The sequence below is a fragment of the Trichomycterus rosablanca genome, chromosome 3, assembly GCF_030014385.1.
Source record: "Trichomycterus rosablanca isolate fTriRos1 chromosome 3, fTriRos1.hap1, whole genome shotgun sequence".
Lineage (NCBI taxonomy): Eukaryota > Metazoa > Chordata > Actinopteri > Siluriformes > Trichomycteridae > Trichomycterus > Trichomycterus rosablanca.
Window position 1 is genome coordinate 30,773,424 of NC_085990.1, and position 20,604 is coordinate 30,794,027.

The window sequence follows — 20,604 nt, forward strand, 5'->3', positions numbered from 1 at the left end:
CGTTTATAGGGTAGGATAAACCGGATACGGACTTCTCATAACAGCGAATTACGACCTCTGCTGGCTGGTTGATGGAGTCAAGGAGGCGGGGGTCAGCACCAGTGGAGAGGATAAAATTTGGGTACAAATCGGACGCGCTACAATCGGTAGAAAATGCATAAGAAAATAAATACAAATAAATAAATAAGGAACAGATTAAATGCTAAAATAACTGTGCTTGGTAGTAACAATTTTTTTTAATTCAACTTTGCCAGTTGTTTTGACATTATACATTGCAACTAGGGCTGGGCGGTATATCGCAAATATCGATATATTTACATTTTCTGCATTTAGCAGACGCTCTTATCCAGAGCGACTTACAGACGTGCAAATATATTTGTTATATCGAGTATGCCTCGGATACGCACGTTACCATCTAAGTAAGTTTAAAACAGCACAATAGAACTGTGCAGCACTTTCTCTTTTACATGAGCGAAACACACTACAACATTTTCACCGTGTTGCTGCTATGTTTCCCTGAAGAGCCGACTGCAAAGTTTAGAAATAAATAACTGATAACTGATGTCACTTTGAAATTAGTAGCGAAGATCTAATTGAAAAATGACCGTGTGGCCGCTCAGGTGGTGCAGCTGTAAAAACACACGCTGGAATCTGTCTTATTCAAATGTCTTATGTTTATTATTATTATTTTAAATCTAACTTATACAGTTTGGTAAGTACAGTTATAATACAGCATGCCCTTTTCGTGTTACAAATAAATACTAATACTTCAACATTATACATTGTTTAGGTTTCATCATATCGTATTGCATATCTCTAAAGAATATCGAGATATGAGTTTTTTTGTCATATCGACCAGCCCTAATTGCAATCCAGAGACAGAGCTTGGTAGAAAAATCTATTGCTTCTGTTTTTTTGCATGGCAGAAGGTCCTTGAAGTAGAAACCTAATTAAATTAATCTCAAAGGAAGAGGAAGTTATTGTGGCATACACACAGCACCGCTGATTATTAGTACATTGATTTTTTTGAAAGTACAGAGTTGTTTGGCATAAGGTTTGCTTCCTGGCTTCTTCAGACAACAAGAGCTTGTGTGATGCAGTTAATTATAGTTGTCTCTGAGCTACTGTCTGCCAGTAGGTAAAAGGAGAAAACACATATACACCAGTGTCAGTGCGATCTACTTCTGCCAAAAACAATGAAACAAATTAGTTGACTACTAACAAACAAAAACATAAAAAAAGTTTTAGGAACAAAATGAGACTATGTAGCCCATGTCTATTTAACATTCCTACAGATTAAGTTTGAATAGACACATGTCATGCTAGTATTGGGAGGTCAATCATTTCTGCAACTGTTTATTTTCTGTGACTAAATGATTAAAACAATGGCTTCTTAGTCCAAACAACATATTGTTTTTTCCAAATTAAATGATTTAAACATTGTATCTTCCTTCTTCATTTATTCATCCATATTCTGAAATGCAGCAAAACAGCCCAGGGCCAATATACAGTGCCTTGCAAAAGTATTCAGCCCCCTTGAACTTTTCAACCTTTTGCCACATTTCAGACTTTAAACATAAAGATATGAAATTGTAATTTTTTGTGAAGAATCAACAACAAGTGGGACACAATCGTGAAGTGGAACGAAATTTATTGGATATTTTAAACTTTTTTTAGAAATAAAAAACTGAAAAGTGGGGCGTGCAATATTATTCAGCCCCCTTGCGTTAATACTTTGTAGCGCCACCTTTTGCTGCGATTACAGCTGCAAGTCGCTTGGGGTATGTCTCTATCAGTTTTGGCTCCATCCATCTTCCCATCAATTTTAACCATCTTCCCTGTCCCTGCTGAAGAAAAGCAGGCCCAAACCATGATGCTGCCACCACCATGTTTGACAGTGGGGATGGTGTGTTCAGGGTGATGAGCTGTGTTGCTTTTACGCCAAACATAACGTTTTGCATTGTGGCCAAAAAGTTCGATTTTGGTTTCATCTGACCAGAGCACCTTCTTCCACATGTTTGGTGTGTCTCCCAGGTGACTTTTTATAGATATCTTTGAGAAATGGCTTTCTTCTTGCCACTCTTCCATAAAGGCCAGATTTGTGCAGTGTACGACTGATTGTGTCCTATGGACAGAGTCTCCCACCTCAGCTGTAGATCTCTGCAGTTCATTCAGAGTGATCATGGGCCTCTTGGCTGCATCTCTGATCAGTCTTCTCCTTGTTTGAGCTGAAAGTTTAGAGGGACGGCCGGGTCTTGGTAGATTTGCAGTGGTCTGATACTCCTTCCATTTCAATATGATCGCTTGCACAGTGCTCCTTGAGATGTTTAAAGCTTGGGAAATCTTTTTGTATCCAAATCCGGCTTTAAACTTCTCCACAACAGTATCTCGGACCTGCCTGGTGTGTTCCTTGGTCTTCATGATGCTCTCTGCGCTTTAAACAGAACTCTGAGACTGTCACAGAGCAGGTGCATTTATACGGAGACTTGATTACACACAGGTGGATTCTATTTATCACCATCAGTCATTTAGGTCAACATTGGATCATTCAGAGATCCTCACTGAACTTCTGGAGTGAGTTTGCTGCACTGAAAGTAAAGGGGCTGAATAATATTGCACGCCCCACTTTTTAGTTTTTTATTTCTAAAAAAAGTTTAAAATATCCAATAAATTTCGTTCCACTTCACGATTGTGTCCCACTTGTTGTTGATTCTTCACAAACAATTACAATTTCATATCGTTATGTTTGAAGCCTGAAATGTGGCAAAAGGTTGAAAAGTTCAAGGGGGCTGAATACTTTTGCAAGGCACTGTATAAGTATCCCATTGGTGTGGTCTGGTTTAAATTGAAATAGTCCAACAGTTTATGCCAAGTTTCAGTGAGACAGAAAAAGTCTAGTTCACTGTCAGATATAAATTCACTTAGTACAGTACTTTTTGTGTTGAGTGAACGAATATTGAGCAACGCCATTTTCAAGTGGCCTTTTTGTGTAAGTGGCTGTAAGGATCGAGGCAGAGAATGGAGATTTGCTGAATTTACATGTGTTTTTTTGTGATAACGCAGTGAAGTTTGTGTGCGATTGGACCAAATAGATGGAATGTTTTGAGATGCAGCATTATAAGTAAAAATGCGGTCTGAACCTCTGTATGGAGGACACCAGTGGCAATGTGCTCCCATTTCTAATGGTTTAATCACACAGTCCAGGTGCAAATAGTTACTTAATCACTGGTTGTGACCAGATTAAAGAATCAAACATCCAAAAACAGAGGTGATAAACACCCCAAGAGTGTCCAAAGAATGAAACAAACAAACAAATGAAACGCAGTAGGATAGCCGCGGTGCTAACAGCCAGGTTCAGCAGAGTAGGATAGCCATGATACTAACAGCCAGGTTCAGCAGAGTAGGATAGCTGTGATGCTAACAGCCAGGTTCAGCAGAGTAGGATAGCCACGGTACTAACAGCCAGGTTCAGCAGAGTAGGATAGCCGCAGTGCTAACAGCCAGGTTCATCAGAGTAGGATAGTTGCGGTGCTAACAGCCAGGTTCAGAAGAGTAGGATAGCCGCAGTGCTAACAGCCAGGTTCAGCAGAGTAGGATAGCCGTGATGCTAACAGCCAGGTTCAGCAGAGTAGGATAGCCACGGTACTAACAGCCAGGTTCAGCAGAGTAGGATAGCCGCAGTGCTAACAGCCAGGTTCAGCAGAGTAGGATAGCCACAGTGCTAACAGCCAGGTTCATCAGAGTAGGATAGTTGCGGTGCTAACAGCCAGGTTCAGCAGAGTAGGATAGCCGCAGTGCTAACAGCCAGGTTCAGCAGAGTAGGATAGCCACGGTACTAACAGCCAGGTTCAGCAGAGTAGGATAGCCACAGTGCTAACAGCCAGGTTCATCAGAGTAGGATAGCTGCGGTGCTAACAGCCAGGTTCAGCAGAGTAGGATATTTAGGATTATTTAGGTGGTGGATGATTCTCAGCACTGCAGTGACACTGACATGGTGGTGGTGTGTTAGTGTGTGTTGTGCTGGTATGAGTTGATCAGCATTCTACCTACTTGACAGTAGGTAGAATGCTGTTGGGTTTAAATGCCTGAACTTTTCTTCTATATTCTTCTGGTCATTGTGGTAAAATAATTCAGGCTTTATTTCAGTCTCAACAATCCAAATGTTGCCCATTTTAAAACAGCATCTAAGATAAGGCGAACGTACAGCTTGCTAGACTGCTGATAGTTACAGCTGTGTAGCGGCTTCTAATTTACCTGTTTTCTAACCACTTAGGCAAATTTCTCAGCCTCTTTAAACACCTTTGGGATTAATTGCTACACTAATTGCAAGTCAGAACTTCTAGCATAAAATCCCTGTGTCATTTCATGAATGCACATAAATGCACTTTTCACTACATATGCACCAGTTCCCACAAAGTCACTCCAAAATCTTACTTGTGCATGTGTGGTTTTAGTTCTATGAAAGATTTCCAAATACTTCTGCTCAGAAATTATTTATACCTTGACCTTGAATCAGATGCCTGTGTGCACACATACAGTGTCTATTCTGCATCTTACAAGGCTAAACTCTATCAATATTTTTTAGACATTTTAAAGCAGCCTTTAAGCCAATGGAAATATAAAGCTTGTTTGACTGCTGATAGTTACAGCTGTGTAGCAGCTTTTAATTTACCTGTTTACTAATTTATTTAGACACATTTCTTTTCAGTGTGACTGTGGTTTCCTTTAGCTTTGTCACAGAACTTGCTGTTCTTTGTACTTTCTCTGGTTTAACTGCAAATTCTTTGGGCAGAATAGCGAACAGAATGCCTGTCACTGCACATCACCTGGCTAATACCATCCATACTGGGAAACATTGAGGTGGCAGCATCAAGTTATGGGAGTGCTTCTCAATGGAAAGCAAAGAGTTTCTCCAATCCAATTGAATTCATCCCGATTATAGATTAAAGAAATCATTCCGATAAACTCCAAGGTGTTTATATGTACATGCCACTCAACAATCTGATAAAAATCTCTGTTTACATGCACGCTACAAGGAATCCAATCTAAAATGATTTGTGTGTACCACTCACTGCACACTTAACCATGACAACAAGTATCATGTAAGTCTAGTCAGCGAAAGAGGACTGGACTCACATTTCTTTTTAATTGCTTTAAAATTATGACTTAAAAAAAAATAAGAAAATGTACTTTACATTCACTTATTGACAAAGGAATGAGTGGAAGATGTCATGTCTTGCAACGTTCCAAGGCACATAAGATGGATACTGGTCCCACCATTGATGAGACAAAACCTCTGGATGAATGTGTAAAGTAAAGTTTATCTCGCCCCTAGAGAACATACCATAAGAGTATGATGTAAATGCACATGAGTAGAATGTAATTAAACCTTCCAATTGAGAATGTAATGGGATACAGGTGTTTACATGGCTATTATTTAAAGAATTACCCACCTTACTCAATCAGATAGAAATAGTTTTGGGAATGGCCTTAATTTGACTAGTCTATTCTGATTGAGGTGTATACATGGACACATTATATTTCAATTGATCTGTTAGTCGGATTATTAACAGATTGTCAGGCTGAATATAAAGGTGGTTAGTGGCAGGGAAAGGGAGATTGGTAAGAATTAAGGTACAGGAGAATGCAGCCAAATGCAGAAACATCCTTCAAGAAAACCTTGCACATGCAAACTTGGGGCAACAATGTAGTGGCTTCCAGGCAAGTATCTGAACATCTTACTGAAACTCCATTGACTATCTATGGAGAGACATAAAGATAGCAGTTCACACATGCTCACCATACAATTTGATAGTGCTTGAGGATTTGTCATAATTAGTAGAAACTGACAAAATCCAGGTGTGCAGTAGACACATATCTGTGAACATTTACCGGTGTAATTACTACTAAAGGTGCTTATTTAAATATTGAATAAAGTGATTGAAAACTTTTGTACATATTTTCTTTTTTTAATTTTAATTAGTTACATGTTTTCATGTTTTCTCTTCATAATTATGTGTAATTAAGTGTAGCTTGAAAGGTAAAAGGCAATTATATTAATTCAAAATCAAATCCATATATAAAATGTACATAAAATGTGTGCAAAACGTCAAAGGGTTTAAATACTTTTCAAATTCACTGTACATATAATGTAATATATAATTTATAACTTTCCTGATGCAAGAGTTTTATCATGAAGGAGGTTTTACCTGTCACATCCACACGCCCAGGACTTAGCTGGTAAACAAGCCAGTGACAAACTTTTCCCTCAGGATATCCTGCCACAGAATTGAAAACTAAAGCTTGCCTGATAGCTCCTGCAGTGTCAGACATGGGTATTGCAACAGCAGGTACGCTGTTCTACTGTGCTATATTGTGAGGTTAGAAAAATATATACACTGATCAGCCATAACATTAAAACCACCTCCTGGTTTCTACACTCACTGTCCATTTTATCAGCTCCACTTACCCTATAGGAGCACTTTGTAGTTCTACAATTACTGACTGTAGTCCATCTGTTTCTCAACATACCTTTTAAGCCTGCTTTCACTCTGTTCTTCAATGGTCAGGACCCCCACAGGACTACCACAGAGCAGGTATTATTTGAGTGGTGGATCATTCTCAGCACTGCAGTGACACTGACATGGTGGTGTGTTAGTGTGTGTTGTGCTGGTATGAGTGGATCAGACACAGCAGCGCTGCTGGAGTTTAAAAATTCCGTGTCCACTCTATTAGACACTCCTACCTAGTTGGTCCACCTTGTAGATGTAATGTCAGAGACGATCGCTCATCTGTTGCTGCTGTTTGAGTTGGTCATCTTCTAGACCTTCATCAGTGGTCACAGGACGCTGCCCACGGGGTGCTGTTGGCTAAATATTTTTGGTTGGTGGACTATTCTCAGTCCAGCAGTGACAGTGATGTGTTTAAAAACTCCATCAGCATTGCTGTGTCTGATCCACTCATACCAGAACAACACACACTAACACACCACCACCATGTCAGTGTCACTGCAGTGCTGAGAATGACCCACCACCCAAATAATACCTGCTCTGTGGTGGTCCTGTGGTCCATTTAAGAACAGCATGAAAGGGGGCTAACAAGGCAAGGCATGCAGAGAAACAGATGGACTACAGTCAGTAATTGTAGAACTACAAAGTGCTTCTATATGGTAAGTGGAGCTGATAAAATAGACAGTGAGTGTAGAAACAAGGAGGTGGTTTTAATGTCATGGCTAATCGGTGTACAATTATTCATTAAATAGGCACAAGGATAATCAATGAACGTTGGACAGACTAAGAAAAAGGCAGAGGAATGTGCAAACAGACTGGCTGACTGACTGACTTTATTTATCTCCAGAGGGAGAATTGGTTACAGTAGCAAGCATAATACACTTCCTCATGCTTACACATACAGTATATCACATTACCATCATCCATTTAGTGGCGTGTGTCTGTGTTGTAAATATTGTGTGTTGTAGCTAAAAATTGTATCTTAAGAGAGAACAATAATGTAATCCTAAACAGACAGATAAAGAATAAGTAAGGTATTAAAGGATCTTCTGTATTATTACTGCTGAATGACGAAAGAGTCGCAGCGGAAATGTTCAGCATGCCAGGACTAGTGGCTTGATTCATAACTGACAGCTGTAGTTGATTTATTACTTTTAAAGAGGTGGGAATGTAAAATAAACAACAGAGGTACACAGCTTTTAGTGCTATGCCTGAATACTTCCTGTTGCACTGCCTCTGGAATCCAACAAAGCAAATAATACATCCTATGTGCTACATTCACCCCAATACATTTGTCTTATTGTGTTATATATAAACTGTCAACTGCTGTTGAAAGCTGCTGTTTTAAAAAGTACATACTCTATTGTGGTTTAAATGGGGCTTTAATTCAACATAAGATAATTTCTCAGCACAAACCAAAGCAAGAACAGGTCAAAAATAAAGCCGGCTGGAGTCCAGGGAAAATATGTGAAATGCCACAGTAGTGCTTTAGACAGGATCTGGAAAGAAAGCCAGGATCAGCGGCTCTGGAGCTGCTTTCGAAATCAGTCTGAGCTTACATCTGGTAGAATGGCTTAAATTGCTTTATAATAATACCGTATATTAGCGGAGCAGCCCAGTGTTTCCTGGAAAGCCCATTAGTGGTGGTTTTGGTGTAATAAACTTTTAGCGAAAATTACCATACACCTTCTCATCTGCGGGTTTTTACCACCACTAATTCCTGATGAGAGTTAAACATGTTTTGATCAAGATCTGACAAACCAGTCAATGATGCACCAAAATCTCTCAGTTCCAATTGGGGCCAGAATAACAAACAATGTGCAGTTCGTGCAACCCCTCCCAAGCTCTGATGATGTCCATTGTTCAAAGAAAACTAGTCTGTACTGTTTAACAGCAACAGCTATCAAATAAATATCTGCAGATTGTATCTACTGTTTTGGTGTGACAAGGCCTTTATGCAAAACCTTGGACACCCATGGCTAAATTCCACGCATTGTTAATCTTCAATTATAAAAATATGTTAATATTTTCTAGAGGTAACAAACTTAAGATAATTTCATTCATTTTTATCAACCACGTCATCCTTAGTGTCACAGAGGGTTCCTCTGGTTCCATCAGGGAACCCTTAAAGCAAGGCAGGAATATCCTGGACAGGGCGCCAAAAACAGAGTACATGTACGTGAATGAGATGGAGGACGGTGGAAAGAAGAACTTGCAATGAGTTGAGGTGATGAAAGTGGACTTGGGGTTGCGTGTACGAAGTAATGGAAAGTGTGGTAGAAAGGTGAAGAGGAGAGTGTAGTCAGAGTAATGGGAAAGTTTACTAGACAATAGTGAGGCCTGCTATATTATATGGCTTGTAGGCAGTGGCACTGACTAAAAGACAGGAGAGGGAGCTGGAGGTGGCAGAGATGAAGATGCTAAGATTCTCACTGGGAGTGACGAATATTGAGAAGATCAGGAACAAGTTTATAAGAGGGATTTGGGTCAGATAGGATGTTTTGGAGACAAAGTTAGTTATATCGAAAGAAGGGTGCTGAGGATGGAGCCGCCAGGCCGAAGAAGATGAGAAAGGCCAAAGAGGAGGTTTATGGATGCAGTGAGGGAGGACATCATGCAGGTGGTTGGAGTGACAGAGGATGATACTTAAGGCAAGATAAAGACAAATGATCTGCTATGGCAACCTCTAATGGGAACAGCTGAATGAAGAAGAAGTAGATGATGATTAATTATTATTATTATAAGGGATCTTCAAAAAGTTTCCACACTTTTATATTTTATTAGAAACGGTGTGGGTGGAAGGAGTAGTAAATGGTCAGGTCTGAGAGACTGAGAGAGAGCTTATAGTCCGGATTTAGCGCCATCTGATTTCCACCTTTTTGGACCGCTGAAAGAAGCTTTAAGGGGAAGAAGATTTTCAGCAGTGCATCAGTGGTTACTCAAACCTTTTCGCTGATTGCATCAAAAAGTTGGTACGACGCTGGGAAAAATGCATCAGAAAGTGACTATGTAGAAAAGTGATGTCATTTGTTTTTGAATTTTTTAATAAAGAGTTAAATGCAGATACTTTTTGAAGAATCCGCATATTATTATTATTAATACTATTATTATTATTATTACTACTAAAATGTGCAGAAGTTTGTACCCTGTAGAAGATGTGTTAACAGATTTTTACTTAGAAACATGACATTTAGGAAAATAGGGTTTAAATTTTGTTAGAAACTAAAGACAATGCATGGTATGATACAATTGTGCCATCATCCAGCAAAATTGACACTTAAACTATTTGAATCATTCAGATTGTTTGGCTCAGTGGAATGGTTTGCTGTTGTTGTTTACAGATTCAAGACATATGGTATGCCTGTCCACTGATGCAAAAATAATTTCACATATAATTTTAGACTGCATGACAGTTAGAATTATGGTTGAAATACATGCACTGAGAGTAAGGTCAGGAGGAATGATTGCCTGGCATCCAGTGCTGGTATGAGCATTTAACCCAGGGAAAACTGCCAACTGGCCTTATGGGACTATAATCCAACTACATTTTCCTTGGGATTGCTAGTAAATTTGCAAATTAATAGGACAGACATTTAACCAAAATATATAATTACTTTTTCATAGAAAATTAAATAAATAACACCCCAATATGAAAGTCTTTTACGATCACAGTCAAATGCCCTTCCTTATTTGAAAATTGAAGAAAATTTCACATTAATGATGATGTGAAAGCAGCAGTGCATCTGAGGCTACACACTCAACCAAAAACATTTTTGCTGATGGCGTTAAAAGTTGGTATGACTCTGGGAAAAATGCATCGGAAGGTGACTATGTACAACCCCAAATCAGAAAAAGTTGCACAGCATGGAAAATACAAATATAAAAAAAAAACACAGAGTTTCTTACATTTACTTTAACTTTTATTTGATTGCAGACAGGATGAACCTGAGATATTTCATTTCATTTCTTATCTGCTCAACTTCATTTAATTTATGGATTTCAGGCCTGCAGCACATTCCAAAAAAGTTGGGACAGTAAAGCATTTACCACTTTGTAATGTTGCCATTCTCTTTTTTCCCATTCTTTTTATTTGGGTTGTCGTTGTCGCATTTTTCATTTCAAAATTCTCCACACATTCTCTATTGGGGACAGGTCAGGACTGCAGGCAGGCCAGTTCAGTACCCGTACCCTCTTCTTCTGCAGCCATGCCTTTGTAATGTGTGCAGCATGTGGTTTTGGATTGTCTTGTTGAAAAAAGCATGGACGTCCCTGGAAAAGATAAAAGACGTCTTGAAGGCAGCATATGTTGCTCTAAGACCTCAAGGTACTTTTCTGCATTAATGCGGATGGCACGGTGGCTAAGTGGGTAGCACTGTCGCCTCACAGCAAGAAGGTTCTGGGTTCAATCCCCAGGTGGGGCGGTCCGGGTCCTTTCTGTGTGGAGTTTGCATGTTCTCCCGTGTCTGCGTGGGTTTACTCCGGGTGTTCGGTTTCCTTCCACAGTCCAAAGACATGCGAGTGAGGTGAATTGGAGATACAAAATTGTGTTCGATACAACCTTGTGAACTTATAAACCTTGTGTAATGAGTAACTACTGTTCCTGTCATAAATGTAACCAAAGTGTAAAACATAATGTTAACCTAATAAACAAACAAACAAACTGCATGAATGCTGCCATCACAGAAGTGTAAATGACCTTTGCCAAGGGCACTGACACAGCCCCATACCATGACAGACCCTGGCTTTTGGACTTGTTGCTGATAACAGTCATTTTCGTCTTTGGTCTGGAACACACGGCATCTATTTGTTTCCAAAAAAGACCTGGAATGCTTATTCATTTGACCACAATACATGTTTCCACTGTGTGATGGTCCATCTTAGATGCCTCAGAGCCCAGAGAAGTTGACACCGCTTTTGGACATGGTTAATATAAAGCTTCTTTATAGTGCTAGACAAAGGTTTGCCAAAGTAATCACTTGCTTATGTGGTTATATCAGCTATTGTTGAGTGGCGGGTTCTTGATGCAGTGCCGTCTGAAAGGGGAGAGTAAGGTGTGATGGAGGTCACAGCTCTTGGACAAAAAAGTTGTTTCTCACCAACACACAATCTGAAAAAAGCAGACTACTGACTACCCTTTTTTGTTTTTATTCTGTAAACTAGTTGTTATTTTTATGTAAGAACATAATGTAACATTCAGATCTGCTCCAGGCTGTGTGACAGATAAAATCAATAACATTCTAATCCCAAGAATTAGTATTTACTAGCTGTAAACTACAAGAATGCATAAGTATGTTGGCTTCAACGCATTTCCTGCATTCCTATTTTGTATGCGCCCACAGAACTAGCCTTGATTTGGCTTTTCAACTAGATGTGACAAAAATATCAGCAACAGCCTAAACAAATCAAATTAAATCACATGATTCTACATTATTATACTCTGTATGCTTTAAATATTGTGTACACCATACTAAATTGATAGTGTTTATTTTTAAAAACCTCTCATTTACAAAACCAAGATTTTCTGGTAAAGTGGGAAAGGGGGGCAGTTCTTTCCCCATTTATGCTGATTTGTCTAACAGCATAAGCATGTCTGGTTCAATTTATTTTGTTTACATAAAGTACTACCCATCACAACTTCTCACTGCTTAGAGCTGGACCCATGTGCTACTGCAGTCACCGCTGAATAAATCCACATGTTCAGAACAAATATTTAAGTTTAGGGGTCTTTGTGAGGGCGTGCTGATTCAGACCGAACTCAGCACCAGTGTATAAAAAGAAGTAACAAGTTACAGAGAGGTAACAAATCTTCTCAAGCATCTGCTCATCTGCTCCATTATGCTTCATCATTAGCTGTCAATCCTCCAAACTTCTCTAGCATTTAGCAAGACAGAAAATAGTTAAGAGTGCTTATGAAATAAGCATTTATTTGCAACCTGGTTTATAATTAACCACAATTAAAGTCCATGTACAACCAAATACAAGAGAAAGAAAGCCAAGCTGATTTAAAAGCCATGAGCTAGAAAATAAAGGGCATCTGACAATTGATGGAAATCTGATTGTTTTTGTGATTTTGACTGATCTCATAAAATTCCTCAGCATTGCAGTTTGGCATTGTCATATGTCGAGACTATACACTGATCAGCCATAACATTAAAACCACCTCCTTGTTTCTATACTCACTGTCCATTTTATCAGCTCCACTTACCATATACGAGCACTTTGTAGTTCTACAATTACTGACTGTAGTCCATATGTTTCTCTGCATGCTTTGTTAGACCCCTTTCATGCTGTTCTTTAATGGTCAGGACTCTCCCAGGACCACTACAGAGTAGGTATTATTTGGGTGGTGGATCATTCTCAGCACTGCAGTGACACTGACATGGTGGTGTTATGTTAGTGTGTGTTGTGCTGGTATGAGTGGATAAGACACAGTAATGATGATGGAGTTTGTAAACACCTCACTGTCATTGCTGGACTGAGAATAGTCCACCAACCAAAAATATATCTAGCCAACAGCACCCCATGGGCAGCGTCTTGTGACCACTGATGCAGGTCTAGTAGCTGACCAACTCAAACAGCAGCAATAGATGAGCGATCGTTTCTGACTTAACATCTACAAAGTGGACCAACTAGGTAGGAGTGTCTAATAGAGTGGACAGTGAGTGGACAAAGTATTTAAGTCTCCAGCAGCGCTGCTGTGTCTGATCCACTCATACCAGCATAACACACTAACACACCACCACCATGTCAGTGTCACTGCAGTGCTGAAAATTATCCACCACCCAAATAATACCTGCTCTGTAGTGGTCCTGTAGGGGTCCTGACCATTAAAGAACAGGGTGAAAGCAGGCTAAAAAAAAGTATGCAGAGAAACAGATGGATACAGTCAGTAATTGTAGAACTACAAAGTGCTTCTATATGGTAAGTGGAGCTGATATAATGGACAGTGTGTGTAGAAACCAGGAGGTGGTTTTAATGTTATGCCTGATCGGTGTATGTGTTCTAATGAAATATGGATGCCACAATTGCAACAAGTCAGTTTGTGAAATGTCTTTCCTCCTAGATATTTCACAATCAATTGTAAGTGATATTATTGAAAAGTGGAAGTGTTGGAACCGCAATACCACAGAGTTGCAGAGCGGAGTTGCTGGATGCTGAGGCATAAAAGTCGCCAACGCTAACGTCTGCTGACTCAAGTTCCAAACCTGCTCTGGGATTAACATGTGCAAAAAACTATGTATCAGAGGCTTTATGGCATGGGTTTCCATGGCTGAGCACAATGCCAAGCATCTGATGGAGTGGTGTAAAGCATGCTTTCAGTGGACTAGGGCAAATGCCAGGAGAACTTTACCTGCCTGACTGCATTGTGCCAGCTTTAAAGAATGGTGGAAAATGAAGGCATATGGATAAAGCTATGCATTGTGGACAAGTATATTCTTCAAACTTATAGTATGCCCTTTTCTGTTCCAGCATACCTGTGCTTCAGTGCACAATGCAAGGTCCATAAAGACATGGTTGGTTGAGTCTGCTATGGAAGAATTTAACTTGTTAGTGTACCATTTATGTTTCACATTCTTGAAATTGGGAGAGTGTGTGTGGTGTACACTAAGAGAAAAGTGCAGTTCTCCATGCTTAAGCTTTACAGTTACAGGGGTCTTCTGGCTCTATTATACTGTGTGGGTCATATTGTTGGTAGGCTTTGGATCTGATTTGTGGGAGGGGTCAATGCAGATTAATAGCAAGATATTCTGACTGTTCACCTGAGCAGCCCTTCTGAATGTACAGTATGTTAGGCTCTACTAGAGGCAAGTTTAGGCCGGTGGTTAAATAACCCTGATTTAAGCAATTTGCTTTAACCTTTATAGCCACACCTACTTGAGAAACTGTTTTATGTGTTAGTGCTCACCACTACCTTCAATAGAACACCAGTTAAGTTAAAACCTTTTGATCCCTTTCTCAATACTATTTGTAAGAGTTGTAGAATGTATGTCAAGGCACATAGAAGATATCCCATGTTAACCTACAGTAGTCATTGTACAGAGGGCATTTCTAGTAAGTTAACTGTTCAAAAACAGATAACCTAGACTGTGTTGTTCATATTTTCCTCTCTCAATTATTAGGTTTATAAATTCTTTAAGTTATTTTACCTGCTTATAACTCCATATTGATGGTTTTATATGTTTTTCAATCCTCTTCTGCATCTCACATAATACCATGAGGTACTGATCCCAAGGTTAAGAAAATCAGCTTTATTGATTCATTCCTAAAACAGATTGGTTTGCATTTTGCAACTGATTTATTCATTAGCACAAAAATATGATCTGTATATAAAGCTAGAGGTTCTTGTTAGTAAGAGATACAGAAGGAGGGGTGTTGACGTAGATAAGATTTGGTACTTGGAAACATGAGAAGCTGGTATTAGTACCTGCTGGTATTTACTATAGGCAGGTGCTGTCTCTCTGAATCAGCATGTCTCTATAAATATGACATGCCACAGCATCTCACAGTCCAGTAAATACACAGCATGTGGACTTTAGTTGGGTAAAGAAACTTCTACTTATTATTACTTTATGAAATTTAATGTTGTTTTTGCTTTACAATTCATATAATCATCATAATTTGTTTCAGGAATCCACAATATTTGAAAATAAATAAATTTCAGAATTTTTTGGTAAGTGAAAGGTCCAAATATCAGCAAGGTTTAATTTTGGCACAAAAGGCCTAACATTCCCTCTCAAAATGTCTTGATATTTCTGTGAATCTATGACACCAGTCACACAGACAAGATTGCCAGTTCCTAAAGCAGAAAAAAGCATCTCAGCATCACCACCTTATGCTAAACTGTGGGGATAGTATTCTTCTGGAAATAAGCCTTGCCATTCTTGAACCAGACAAACCACTGATCCTTATGGCCAAACAAGTTCGGATTTGATTTGTCATTCCCTAGAACTCTAGTCATTGCTTCCTGTGCCTTGTAGTCAAGAGTGGTGTGTAGTCCAGCCATAAAGTTCTTGGTAGTTGAGTGATCTTTTTATTGTTGCCACTTACCACATAGAAGCACTTTGAAGTTCTACAATTACTGACAGTAGTCCATCTGTTTCTCTACATACTTTTTTGTAGCCTGCTTTCACCCTGTTCTTCAATGGTCAAGACCCCCACAGGACCACTACAGAGCAGGTATTATTTAGATGTTGGATGATTCTCAGCACTGCAGTGACACTGATATGGTAATGGTGTGTTAGTGTGTGTTGTGCTGGTATGAGTGGATCAGACACAGCAGTGCTGCTGGAGTTTTTAAATACCGTGTCCACTCACTGTCCACTCTATTAGACACTCCTACCTAGTTGGTCCACCTTGTAGATGTAAAGTCAGAGACGATCGCTCATCTATTGCTGCTGTTTGAGTTGGTAATCTTCTAGACGCTGCCCACGGGGTGCTGTTGGCTGGATATTTTTGGTTGGTGGACTATTCTCAGTTCAGTTTTAATGTTATGGCTGATCGGTGTATTTAATTTCTTTAAACATTTTAGGTTTTGTCTGTGGCACTAATACTGATTAAGCTGCAATAAAACTCCAGGTGTTTAAACTTTACAGGCAGTATAGCTTCATAAAACTTAATATAAAACATTTCCTCTACTTCTCTCTGTTTTGTTAAATAAAATGCTTATCACTATTTAAACAGGTTTACTGGCTTCTGTATAAGCAATCAAGATCTGTTTTTACTCAGTAGTACAGTATGTCTTTACAGAGGTTTATTAGGCAGTGTCAGGTAGTAGTGTATGAAATGGGGTTCATCATACTTGTGTGTTTGATATAAATCATCTAAATAAAGCCACTGTACCATGACTGAGCCTTTAACGCTGAGCTTCAAGTAGACATATTTTTGTTCTATGGTTAAGATTTTTCATATGCACACTGATTTCATGCACATGTTCTGAAGCATAGCCTACCCCCATGGCTGCACTCATTTTTTATGATATGGTGGTGGACAGAGGAGAATATAAGTGCAGCTGAAGCACATTTCAGTGTATATCCCTGAGATGGTCAGGCTGGGAGCTGAGCCAGTTAGTTACACAGTATGGTAAAGTAACAAAAATGACTTAAGCAAAGACTTTTTAAATGGAAAACACTTCTATAATAATCAACATTGAAGTGGATTCTAAAAGTATTGAGACCCCTTGATTTTTTGTGCATTTTATTGTGTAGTTCAATTTTGAATGAAGTCATTTTGATTGGGACAATAAATTAAAATCATATTTAGAAAGTGTTCAGAGTTTTTTTTTTTTCTCCCAATCTAGTCGTATCCAATTACCCGATTGTATTATGCTTCCTCTCTACTGATGCTGATCTCCACTTCTGATTAAGGCGAGTGAGACTGACACACGCCCCCTCCGACACGTGTGCAGTAGCCGACTGCATCTTTTCGTCTGCACGAGGTGAGTTCATATGTGGATCAGCTTTGTGTACGGACAGCCACACCCTGATCAACGCATTATTTCTTGACTCTGTGCAGACATCATCAATCAGCCAGCAGAGGTCGTAATTGCATCAGTTATGAGGTCCCTATCCGGCTCCCCACCCTGTATGAACAACAAGCCAATCGTTGTAGCCGCCCAGCCCAACCAGATGGCAGAGCTGAGTTTCGCACCGACGAGCTCTGGTGTGCTAGTGTGTTTTACTGCTGCGCCACCTGGCCTTAAGTGTTCAGAGTCTACTTAATTAAAAAAATAATAATTTTTTACTTGGTATTTCGTTTTGCAACACCCCAGTGTATATATTCACTTCTAATGTATACACATTATATCTTTGTAACACAATATTTAATACACAAGTTAAAACACCATTTTAAACATGTACGAGGGATCTTAAAAAAGTTTCTGTACTTTTATATTTTGGCTGGAAACGGTGAGGGCGGGAGGAGTAGTAATTGGTTGTGTCTGAGAGCAGTGGCGTAACTAGGAGCTCATGGGCCCCAGTGCAAAAAAAAAAATTTGGGCCCCCTCAACAAATCAGTTTTATTCCATATACAGTGTATCACAAAAGTGAGTACACCCCTCACATTTCTGCAGATATTTAAGTATATCTTTTCATGGGACAACACTGACAAAATGACACTTTGACACAATGAAAAGTAGTCTGTGTGCAGCTTATATAACAGTGTAAATTTATTCTTCCCTCAAAATAACTCAATATACAGCCATTAATGTCTAAACCACCGGCAACAAAAGTGAGTACACCCCTTAGTGAAAGTTCCTAAAGTGTCAATATTTTGTGTGGCCACCATTATTTCCCAGAACTGCCTTAACTCTCCTGGGCATGGAGTTTACCAGAGCTTCACAGGTTGCCACTGGAATGTTTTTCCACTCCTCCATGACGACATCACAGAGCTGGCGGATATTCGAGACTTTGCGCTCCTCCACCTTCCGCTTGAGGATGCCCCAAAGATGTTCTATTGGGTTTAGGTCTGGAGACATGCTTGGCCAGTCCATCACCTTTACCCTCAGCCTCTTCAATAAAGCAGTGGTCGTCTTAGAGGTGTGTTTGGGGTCATAATCATGCAGGAACACTGCCCTGCGACCCAGTTTCCGGAGGGAGGGGATCATGCTCTGCTTCAGTATTTCACAGTACATATTGGAGTTCATGTGTCCCTCAATGAAATGTAACTCCCCAACACCTGCTGCACTCATGCAGCCCCAGACCATGGCATTCCCACCACCATGCTTGACTGTAGGCATGACACACTTATCTTTGTACTCCTCACCTGATTGCCGCCACACAAATTAATCTTGGTCTCATCAGACCATAGGACATGGTTCCAGTAATCCATGTCCTTTGTTGACATGTCTTCAGCAAACTGTTTGCGGGCTTTCTTGTGTAGAGACTTCAGAAGAGGCTTCCTTCTGGGGTGACAGCCATGCAGACCAATTTGATGTAGTGTGCGGCGTATGGTCTGAGCACTGACAGGCTGACCCCCCACCTTTTCAATCTCTGCAGCAATGCTGACAGCACTCCTGCGCCTATCTTTCAAAGACAGCAGTTGGATGTGAAGCTGAGCATGTGCACTCAGCTTCTTTGGACGACCAACGCGAGGTCTGTTCTGAGTGGACACTGCTTTTTTAAAACGCTGGATGATCTTGGCCACTGTGCTGCAGCTCAGTTTCAGGGTGTTGGCAATCTTCTTGTAGCCTTGGCCATCTTCATGTAGCGCAACAATTCGTCTTTTAAGATCCTCAGAGAGTTCTTTGCCATGAGGTGCCATGTTGGAATTTTCAGTGACCAGTATGAGAGAGTGTGAGAGCTGTACTACACACCTGCTTCCTATGCACACCTGAGACCTAGTAACACTAACAAATCACATGACATTTTGGAGGGAAAATGACAAGCAGTGCTCAATTTGGACATTTAGGGGTGTAGTCTCTTAGGGGTGTACTCACTTTTGTTGCTGGTGGTTTAGACATTAATGGCTGTATATTGAGTTATTTTGAGGGAAGAATAAATTTACACTGTTATATAAGCTGCACACAGACTACTTTTCATTGTGTCAAAGTGTCATTTTGTCAGTGTTGTCCCATGAAAAGATATACTTAAATATCTGCAGAAATGTGAGGGGTGTACTCACTTTTGTGATACACTGTATATCAGTGTTTGCTATATATTTCCTGTTTTGGTTTGCCATAATACATGCATAATAGGTGCAGCCAATGGGGCCAATGGCAGTGAGGTGGGTGGTTGAGTTCATGTCGTGGAGGGCCTCCCCCCTGCCATGGGCCCCAGTGCACCTGCTCCCCCTGTAGTTACGCCACTGTCTGAGGGAGAGAGAGGGAGCTTATAGTCTGGATTTAGTGCCATCTGATTTCCACCTTTTTGGACGCTCAAAGAAGCTTTAAGGGAAAAAAGATTTTTATGTGATGATGATGATGTGAAAGCAGCAACTCATCAGTGGCTACACGCTCAACCAAAAACATTTTTTGCAATGTTTACTAATTGTCATGGTGTAGGCCTGTGTAAATATATTGTTATTGGCTGCTCTCAGGTAATTATTAAAAATGCATTAAACATGTGCACATGTTTTAAACTCCTCACTTAGTTACTTAAAGACTTAGAGGCCAGCACTCATTAAAAGAAGACTAGAAAAGAGATTGATAATGCCGTGTACTGCTTCACGGTGACACATCTAGTGGGGCCAGCTCCTAATGTAGTCATCTAAAATGTATACTAAATAATAGTACTTTTAGTATAATATAGAATAGTATGGTATGGTATAGTATTGTATTGAGTAGTGTTGTATTGTATAGTGTAGTGTAGTGTACAGTTTAGTACAGTATAGCATAGCATGGTATAGTAAAATTTAACAGTAAAATAGCATAGTGACCCACTACAGCAAATAGTCATATTACTATCACATAATTCAAAGCTTTCATTCACGTTTAACAGTACAATTCACACTGTATGGTCAAAACAGTGTTTTCTTGCAGTGTAATACTTTTTACAATGGAATAAAAAGATCAGTTTTTAACATGTTTTAACATTTTGTATTTACCACTATTGGAGAGAATAACATTGTTCAATACTAATCAATAGTTTACCACTGTAACTTTTCTTAGTTTCAGTATGAAATCCAATCCAGTCCAACCGCATCACCCACCCTCATTCAAATGTTTGCAAATTCTGTGTGAGATTAAGTTTAGATAAACTAAGTGAATAAAATAAGTGAATGATATAATTTTATAGATTTATCTAAGTTCAATTCATGGGTTTGTGTCTCATGCTGAAATAAGTTCATACTAATTCATACTTATTGTTGTGCACATCTCGACCGTGCTTTTACAGAAACATTATCCCTCCAGTCTCAGTTCACCAACTGTTACTCGTGGATTTGTGTTACAGGTTGGACAGATGTTTCTGCTATTAAAGTGCAAGAGAGGGGGTATGAAAAGAATTAGCTGTGCAGGAAAGAATTTCTACAGCCTGGACTCGTTTAGCTTAATTCAATTCTAATTTAGTTAAAATTCTGTTCTATAGGACAGATGTGCAACATAGCAAGTGAAAATCTATGCACTGTAATTGTGTGGTTTTAAATCCTATTTTAATGTTAA